Below are 11038 nucleotides of genomic sequence, written 5' to 3' on the forward strand. Positions count from 1 at the left end.
GTATATATATATATATATATATATATATATATATATACACCTTGCTACGTGTACTGCGTTAGGCTAACCGAGACTTGTTATTTGCACTTATATATTGTTGCTCTTTTGTTAGTTTTGACTGCTTTTATTGTCCTCATTTGTAAGTTGCTTTGGATAAAAGCGTCTGCTAAATGATTAAATGTAAATGTAAATATATGAAAATGTATTATCCAACATTTATATAGGATCATATAACAAAAGTAATATAACAATTATTCAAGAAAATAAATGAAAATTTCTTATTTTCTGTTGACAAAGTGGTTAAAGTGAGTGTAGTATATATATATATATTTTTTTTCTTTCTTTTATTTATTTATTTATTTATTTATTTTCAAAAACAATTAGAAAGAAGTAATTAATTGAATTAAACATGAATTTTGTGAATATATATATATATATATATATATATAAACACACACACATTTACTCTATATATAAATAATTTTTTTAAATAAATATAATATGTGAAAATGTGCTATTTAATGACATTACAGAGAGAGAGATTCATTAGGTATAGAAATAATAATTTATTAAATAAATATATATTTAATATGTAAAAATGACAAATGTACTATACAGTTCTGTATGTGTACGAATAAGGAAAAATGACTGAGTACATGTAGAGGCCTGGTGTGACCACTCACCCTATAGAAAGGTTTTGGGAAAACACTTGTCTCTTTCATGCTCTGTGGTTTTATCTTTCCATGATCTGACTCATGGAAGCACTATTCCAGGTGTTCACCATGACACACCTCACAATCAGACCTCAGGACCCCCTGTGATGCCATACAGGTGTTCACATATCTGTGGCTTTCTGTAAATTCAAATAAATATTATGACTTTTTGTGCATAATATTGGCAGATTATTATCATAACAAAACTTGGCACATTATGTAGCGAATTTGTTTTATAGACAACATGAAATCAAATATGTGGCTTTTAGTTCATCTATCAGCTTTGAGGTCATCAGTAAACCGTTCTTGTCCAATTTCTTTCAGTCGCCAGGAATACATGTGACAGAACCTGCTTCTAATGCAATTTGCAAGAACACGTTCAAATCGTTCTAACTCTCTGCTCTTTTGTCACATGCTCATTGAACTTTTGATACCCCACGTCATGTCAGGCCTCTCCCTCACAAGACTACCATCACCATGGCTCGAGGACAGATCTGACAAGGTTACAAAGGAAGTACATTATCTTTGTTAGTCTCTCTCTCTCTCTTTGCAACCTGCTGACTTCACACTAATGCAGCGGCTCCTGTAAACAGAACAGATTCGATTAGAAAGCTGGTTGAAGGCCTGTTTGTTCTGGTTAGTGTGTGACAGAAGAAGCCTGACCTGAAGAATAAGATTCTTCTCTTAGTAGCCTGAAAGGTCCATTCTATTGCTGTTAAAGGAATAGTTCACCCAAAAATTTACTTTCTGTCTTCAAAGGGAAAAAAAAGCAAACATTTAAAAAAAATTTTTTTTTTACAAATGAATGGGAACTGAAATTTTCAAGCTTTAAAAAGTACCATAAAAGTAGTCCATATGACATGCACTATATTGCAAGTAATCTAAAGTCATATTATAGATATGTGTGAAGAAATTAATTTTTTTTATTCACTGAAAAATAGGTCACTATTAACTGGAAATAGAGGTTAGTAGATCGCCAAACTCCAAAGACAAAAGTGAGTCACACACACACACACACACACACACACACACACACACACACACACACACATATACTGTATATATATATCTTCGGTGGAACAGAACAGGAGATATTTTGAGTAATATTAGTAACCAGTTTTGGTAAGTATTGATCTCCATTTTATAGAGTGAGTGAATGAATGAATGAATGAATAAATAAAATAAAATAAAATAAAATAAAATAAAATAAAATAAAATAAAATAAAATAAAATAAAATAAAATAAAATAAAATAAAATAAAATAAAATAAAATAAAATAAAAAATATGGAGACATTTTTCAAATGGTTTCTTATTTGTTCAACAGAAAAAAAGAAAGCCATACAGGGTTTGGAACAACATGAGGGTGAGTAAATGACCTAACTTTCATTTTTGGATGAACGGTCCCTTTAAGATGGTAGTTGGATTCCAACCAGCTGGTAATACCAGCTTAAGGTGGTTGATGTTGGTATTTGGAACATAGTAGGCATTTTTGTCCACCTAATAACCCGTCTGAACCAAACTATGTTCCAAAACACAATTAGCTGGATTTTCCAGAAGCGAAGGACACTTGTGTTCCTTGGTTTTTATAGCAACATGCATGCTAAATCTACATAACACTGAAATGCATGAGAATAACTAATCAATATAGTTTGTTAGAACAGTGATTGATCCAAAAATAAATAAATATAATGATAATAATAAAATAAAATAATGAAGAGTAATTAGACCTAACATTTTCCTAAAGCCAATAGCTGAATGAATCTAATTAGCTTTCAGTGTGCGAGTAGCCACATTACTAACCAAAAACGATACTTGTGTCAAATCACATTTGCACATCAGGAAAAAGGGAAGGAAAGAATACGAACAGCTAGACATGTTTGCGCTTGCTTCTTAGGCAAATATCATTACAATCTTCTGCTAACCTAAGATGTCTGATCTATCATGTGATCACATGCTTCTAAATCAATTACAGTCAATATCAACACAATCATATGCCAGATCCTGAATATTTGCCTCTGTTGAGGTCATTTGGTTTGATGACCTACAAGATATCTACCATCCATGTGAGAGTTTCATAACTCCAGGACATCCATACAAAGTACAAATATATATAGAAATTATGTTTTAATTATGTTTCAAGAGAAGAATATGCCCTTTGTGAACATTATCTATGGATTTTATGCTAAAATGTTTTTCCAGTCAATACACCAATCTTGGATTTGAAAGCACCAAATACCATATTCAGCTACACAACATCAACATGCTAATGTTTATTTCTAACATATTATTTCATAATGGATTTAATTTAAACTGAGCAAACATTAAAGCCTTATAGTACACTACATCTTTCAATTTACAATTGAAGCTAATCGGTTTGTTAGAAAATGATTGTTTTTCTTACACCATGCAGGCAAGTGGCTGATTGTTGTTGTTAAGTCTAATGAAACACAATCTAAGGAAAGAGATTTATTTTTAGCTTATTAATGAAGTTGGTCCTCCAGGATGAATGACTTTAATTTCCCACCTTCTAGCAAGTCTATGACTGTTATGGTGTTTTCACTGCTATTACATTAACTTGTTTTATATTGCTTACAAGATGATTATCTCCCGACACACATCACTAGTGCTTGACTAGCCTCAGTTAACGTACCTCCAGGACTCTGGGTAGCGCTAGCATGTCAATGCCAGACACGAACTCTCTATAAAACTTAGCTCAATTGTTGATGCACAGCTAGCGTTTATAGATTTGCTGGTTTGCAAACTTCAAAAAAGCAATATCATGGATACACATAAGAGAAGCTTTATGCTTTGGTTGAGTCGTATGCAGAGTTGGGGTAAGTTTTAAACGTAATGCATGTTACTCCATTAAAAAAAGTTGCGTTACTTTGTTACTTTTTATGGAAAGAAATGCATTATGTTACTTTTGTGTTTCTTTTTTAAATCTGGGCTGGGCTTGCTTATTTGTTTTTTATTAACAAAAAGCCGAAAAGTTCACTTTTTGGCCCTTTTGCACCAAAAGTGAAAATAATAAGCCTCAGGCTGAAGGAAGTGGCTCTGCACCTCACTCCCAATTCAACTCCTTATCAACACGGTGACTGGAAAACGTTACTTATTTTAAAAAGTAACTCCGATATTTAGATAAATAGTAATGCGTTACTATACTAGTTACTTGAAAAAGTAATCTGTTTATATAACTTACGTTACTTGCAATGCATTGGAAGTAACTTACGTTACTTATTTGTAAAATTAACTTGGATAGTTAGTTGTAAATGTAATAGTAATGCGTTACTTTACTAGTTACTTGAAAAAACTCATGTTACATGTAATGTGTTCACATGATCAAGCCTCTCCATTGCAGACACCAAACTAAACAGGTTTACCTTTTTCTGCAAAATGTATTCACATTATGTTTTGTAAAACATGCAAGCTGGATATACAATATATCTAACTTTATCCAAATATACACAATACATTTACGTAATAGCAATGTATATTATATAGTAAGCAACATATACTATATCAGTGGTTCCCAACCCTGGTTCTGGAGGCACCCCAACACTACACATTTTGCATGTCTCCTTTCTCTGACACACCAGTTTCAGGTCTTGGAGCCTCTACTAATGAGCTGATTACCTGAATCAGGTGTGTTTGATTAAGGAGACATGCAAAATGTGCAGTGTTGGGGTGCCTCCAGGACCAGGGTTGGGAACCACTGAACTATATAGTAAGTCTCAACTGCCTGATTTTTTATTTTGTCACACAATTTAGCTATATTATTGCACAGCTCTTTATATAAAGTTGGATATATAAGTATGTTCAACTTTATCTGCATACATACAGTATACTCGTGTATGGCGAAATATTGATGTATTGTCACAAAATGTAAACTCTATTATTGGTCAGCTCTAATCTTCTAAATGCGACTATAAGGCATGAAAATATTGAGATATTATAAATATTAACATCATGATTTTCTGTAAAGTTGCTTTGAAACAATGTGTATTGTAAAACGTGCTTTACAAATAAGGACTATAACAAGCCTTTTTTATTGTTAGGATGTCAAATTTATTTTTGAAAATGACCAAAATTGCATTTATTTATTCATTTGTATTGCAGCACTTAACCTGAATAGTTTTAGTGCAAAAACCATTAGCCACACCTAATGTTCGAGTCAAACCATTAACCGCTTCAACACTCAGCAGATTCAAAACCTAGCAAACTGATTGGACCTGTCAACTGCAGATGAAATAGGCTCAAGTAATGCTTAAAATCCCCTTCAGAATGAATCGTGTCTGTTGCCAAAACTATCCTGAAACCAAGGCCTATTCCAAAACAAAACAGAAATGGGAAGTGATCGATTTACATTTCACAATCAAGCCAGTACCTGCATTTAGCTTCATAGCCTTTAACCATGGAGACAAAAGAATCTGGAACAAACAAGCCTTAGAAAATATCCACCGCATGATGGTATTGTAGTCAAAAAACATGCCCGAACAGTACCAACCCACCAGCACATGAGGCTCAAATAAACACGGCTGGATATCAGATGTGCCCTTTCCGAGGACCATTTATATAAGCTCTTAAAATGCATTCATGCATTCTGATTTCCAACGCGATGCCGGTAAATGTAAAATCCACATATGACCCTGTCAACCGAAGCACAGTGAGACACAAAATATGAACCTGTCACTGTGATTGCTTGACCAGGTCGATGTCGGCTTTTGTCATTTTACTTTCACAAGTGAATGTTGCTCTGAATCAGTGCAGTCGATCAGACGTGCATTAATATATACTGAGGGTCAGAAGGTCACATTGTAAGCTGTAGACTGTTTTTATGATCTTATACACCATGTCGTATCCAGACTCGATGTGATAAAGTGATAAGCGATAAAGCTATCTTTTCCATGAAAGTCAGTTCTCTGTCTAACAGCATGTAGCACCGAGCAACAAGATGTTTTGTTAGTTGTGTATGGATCAGTATAGCTTCGCCCAAAATTAAATCACATTCATCTAAAATCCACAAAAAAACTAAATAAACAATAAATATGTTCTGACTGGTTTTGAGTGTGTTGCATCACACTTATCTTTACTGTCACTTTTCAAAAATTTAATGCATCTTCCCTAATAAAATATAAATATATTTTTAATTTGCTAAAATTGTACTGACCACAAACTTTTGAATATATATATATATATATATATATATATATATATATATTTAATTAACATTTCTTTATATTTTGTTGCAGGAATTCCAATCCTGCAAATGTATGCTAATAAACTCTAATGTTCAGGTGAATTACTTGAGTAAACATGACTAAAATTGCTGACTGAATCAATAACTCTAGCTATAGTCATTCTAGCGGTTGGCAAAGCTAAAAATACACGGTTCAGATGTGCTCCAGATTGTGTGTTTGTGTGTGATGTAATGTTTGGTGGTGTTGTGTGTTTGTAGTGTTGTGTCTACTGAGTAACAAGGGCCAGTCGGGTCCAGCTGTAAGATCTCTGACTCAGGAGGATGTGGCGCAGACGCTCTGCTCCCCCGCTCCCCCGCTCCCTCACGCCGAGCTCATGATTGTGTGCCCTGAGGAAACACCACCCGCGCCAGATCAGTCCTTAGCAATGTGTAAGTCAACAATCAAAAGGGAAAAGCCTGGAGATCCCATCTTTGGCTTGGGATTTATTGGTCTCTCAAGGGAGCACCTTCACAAAAAATTCCTACAAAGTTTTATCAGACTGCAAGTTGATTAAAGATTTTATTTGGAAGAAGTACATCATGGTGATTAATTAATCACATGTCAACATTTGCTGGGAAAAGCAAAACAAAATTATTAAACACAAAATAATGATACAAAAATTGTTTTATAAGTCAATATAAAATGAATTTTATTTCCCTATGATTAAATATAAGCCTATAACTGGCATACAGTCCACAATAATTCATTTTACAGATGTTAATAATTAAAAATGGTTATTAATAAATATTAATATTTGTAACTTTAATTTCAAGAATTATTTGAATGTAAAATGTAATTCTGTATTTTTGCAGTTATTAATGATGTAAAAGTACTAATAATAATATGAAAACTGTTTTTCATTTCAATAATTGATATATATATATATATATTAACTGTTCATAATTAAGAATTATGGTTAGTAATATAAAATATTTATATATAACAATATTTAATAATATAAAAATATTTTACTTTCAGTTAACTATATTACAAAATATCTATAATATAGTATAACATATAGTCTAGATAGTCTTGATTTTTCACATAAATGCAAAAAAGTCTAAGATGGTTTTCTTCCCAAATTCATCACAACCAATTTGTCTCAATGTTACAGTGCTTTACTTTCAGTAAAAAAAAATTTTACAAGCAAAAAATAAAAGTGTATTTATTCGAATTTTCCATCTGTGCAAGTGTTGCTCGCAGCGTTCAGGCGTATGTAAAATGGAAACTGCATTGTGAGTCATTGCACAAGTTTTGGGAGTGTTTCAACAGCCCCGAGACAGGAATGATATCTGGTGGAAGGTGATGATAATAGTAACATTATAGTGCACTTCGGGGACTTTTGAACATTCAGAATGAATGAGCCAAGCATTTCATTATTCTTCAGCTCTGTTTTTTCCATTTGAGTCACCTTTTTTTCTTTTCTCTCTTTATGCCTGCGGTCGGGGGTCATTTCTGATCTCCCATCACTTGACAAGCATCCGCTTTGGATGATTTACTCGCACTAGTTCTTTGCGCAATTAGTTCCAATTAAATCAACAAAATTGTGTAATTAACAGGGTATTCCATGTGTGTTTACATAGTCGGCGGTGGGCGCTTGAATGGTAAATTACCGAATTTGTTGCCTGAAAGCATTTCTGGGATGCGAGATTTCAGCCGTTGAGGAGGATATGAGGCCAGACACACTCACAGAGAGAAAACATCAACCTGCACTCCACTAGTCTCTGCCTGTTGCTGATACGGGTGAGTTATCTGCTCTGGATTAGTTCAGAGGTCTGGTGAACTGCAGAGGTTTAGTGCAGCTCGCTGCCAAAACTACAGACAGACCAAAATGGACACTTCAGAGTGATGTTAAGATGCTGAGCACACTCTCTGAAAAAAAGTTACTGGGGTAGTACCTTTTCATGTACACTTTAGGCACTAGTATGTACACTTTATGCACTAAAATATACATTTAGGCACTAGTATGTACACTTTAGGCACTCATATGTACACTTTGGGCATTAGTATGTACTTGTAAGGTACTAATATGCACTCTTTAAGGTTAAATAAGGTACAAAGGTGTACATTTTTCAAAAGTACAACTCCAGTGAAAGCTTTTGAACGAGTGAACATTCAAAATAGGGTGTCATGTCAAAAACTTGTTTTTCAAATTGACATTTATCTTTTTAAACAAGAAAGTAGCCATATTCAAGATTTGGGGGACAATTTTTTTACAGCATAGTAACCACTTAGCAACACCCTAGCAACCACTTGAAAACCACATAAACACACTACTACCCACATAGCAACCACTTCATAACAACCAAGCCCACTCAGAACACCCTAGCAACTACCTAGCAATGCCCTAGTGACCATTCAGAACACCCTAGAAACTGCCTTGAAACCACCTAGGACACCCTTATAACTGTACAGCAACCGCCTATTAACAACCTAGCAACCATTCAGAACACACCGACAACAACCTAGCAACCACTCAGAACAATAGCAACGACCTAGCAACCACCTAAAATACCCAAACAACCACCTAGCAACAATATAATTTGTTAACTTTAACATCTAGCCACCATCAAGAACACCCTAGCTACTGTCTAGCAACCACCTAGTGCACCCTTACAATCCCACAGCAACAACCTAGCAACCACTCAAAACAATAGCAGTGACCTAGCCACCACCCAGAACTCCCTAGAAACCACCTAGCAACCACCTACAACAGGCCAACAACCATGTAGCAACAACCTAGCAACAATATAGCAATATAAGTTGTTAAATTAAACATCTAGAGATCATCAAGAACACCCTATCAATCACCTAGCAACTGCTTAGTAACAACCTAGCCCACTCAGAACACCCTAGCAACCACCTAGCAATGCCCTAACGATGACCCAGAACACCCAAGCAGCCATTTAGCAACCACCAACACCAACCATCATCAACCAAAACCCTAGAAACCATAAAGAAACCCAGTAACCACTCAGATAATCTGGTTAAGGAAGAATTTGATTAGAAATATTTGCGTTCACACTGAGATCTCTGATTTTGGCAAACCAAAGATGAGTTTGAAACTAAAGGTGACAAATGTCAGATCACACTTAAAGAAATATCTGAGACTTCAGCAAAGGTCTCCATTTAAACTCGTTGGTGTCTCGGAGAAAAATTCCATAAGCTATGATGCTTCTTTCCTCTGGTATGGAAGTTGATCAGCTTGTGCATGAATATATTAATACATAAATACATTTCTTATCTCCATTACATCCCAATCTAAGGAGGGGTTTGTTAGAGGGATCCACATCGGCCAGATGATGTGAATCAAGAAGACATCAATGAAAAGATAAATTGGCTTGTTTTGGCTCTAGAGCCAAATGCAATAAAAAAAACAAATTCTTACGGTTTAAACATTCTGCAGTTGAGCTGAGCATCATAAAACCTCAGTGGGGTTGCAGCACATTACAGCAGACGGACGGATGGGAGAGTTACGGTGTCTTACGAGGACGTTGAACATCAAAGAGCCGCGGCATGGACCTGTGACGCTCTCGTCTGATAGCAGGCCCTCTGTGTCTTTCTCTTAATCTCTTACACTGATGCTCTTCAACCTCTTTAATGATGTCTGGCCACGGCTGGAATCCAGACCTGATAATCCTGACCGAACCCTAGGAATGTGTGTGCAGAGAAAAAAGAAAACAGGCATGGATGCACACAAGTTGAGCTTAGCAAGTGCTTAGGCGATCATCGCTATTCATATTGAGTTAAAATTTGAACAAACACTTCCCTTAAATATTAAACCTCTTTTCTTTAGAAAATGTAAAAGTCTAGCTATATGTAGACATATTTCCCTTCCATACGTCAGTGATGGTATCAGATGCTATTATTTTGATGGGCACCATAGTACTGTTTGATTAGCACATTCATATACCATGAAGTGTTCATCAATGTTCAGAACTGAAGAATTGCCTCTCTTTAAATTCACAAATGTGATTTGGAGTCGAAGTGGCCCACAGGAAGTTGAATTGGAATGACAGGAAGAGGAATTTACTGAATTGCAGTTCAAAGAATTTCAACACAATTGATGCATTCTGGGAAATTAAATGCTCTTCCACTCTTCTTATATCCATCTCAAGGATGCTCAGAAGAAATGGACAGCACCTGAGTTAAATATATGAGTGTCACAGCAAAGGGTCTGAATACTTAGGACCATGTGATATTTCAGTTTTTCTTTTTTAATAAATCTGCAAAAATGTCAACAATTCTGTGTTTTTCTGTCAATATGGGGTGCTGTGTGTACATTAATGAGGGAAAAAAATTTACTTAAATGATTTTAGCAAATGGCTGCAATATAACAAAGAGTGAAAAATTTAAGGGGGTCTGAATACTTTCCGTACCCACTGTATATCTATCATTCTGTCTCATTATATCTATCATTATAACTAGTGTTATATCTTGCGTTATATCGTTATATCTTTCATTCTATCATTATATTTATCGTTATAACTTTCATTCCATCATTATATCTATCGGTATATCTTTCGTTCTATCATTATATCTTTCATTCTATCGTTATATCTTCAATTATAACTTCATTATATCTTTCATTTTATCATCCTATAGTTATATCTTTTATTCTATCATTATATCTATCATTATAGGAGTATATCTACACTCTACAAAATGCTGGGTTAAATATAACCCAGCTATTGGGTTATTTTGACCCAGCGATTGAGTTGTTTTGAACCCAACAGCTGGGTCAAAACAACCCAACCACTGGGTTTGTCCCTTTTTAACCCAGCATTTTTTAGAGTGTATTGTTATATTTTTCGTTCTATCGTTATATCTATCGGTATATCTTTCGTTCAATCGTCCCATCTTTCATTCTATCTTTATTTCTTTTATTTTAACTTTCATTCTATCATTATATCTATCATTCTATCTACACTCTAAAAAATGCTGGGTTAAATATAACCCAGCGTTGGGTTAAAAAGGGACAAACCCAGCTATTGAGTTCTTTTGTCCCAGTGTTTGGGTTGTTTTGACCCAGCAGTTGGTCAATAGCTGGGTTTGTCCCTTTTTAACCCAGTGCTGGGTTATATTTA

Source organism: Sinocyclocheilus grahami, unplaced genomic scaffold (assembly GCF_001515645.1).
Source record: "Sinocyclocheilus grahami isolate Dianchi unplaced genomic scaffold, SAMN03320097.WGS_v1.1 scaffold270.1, whole genome shotgun sequence".
Taxonomy (NCBI): Eukaryota; Metazoa; Chordata; class Actinopteri; order Cypriniformes; family Cyprinidae; genus Sinocyclocheilus; species Sinocyclocheilus grahami.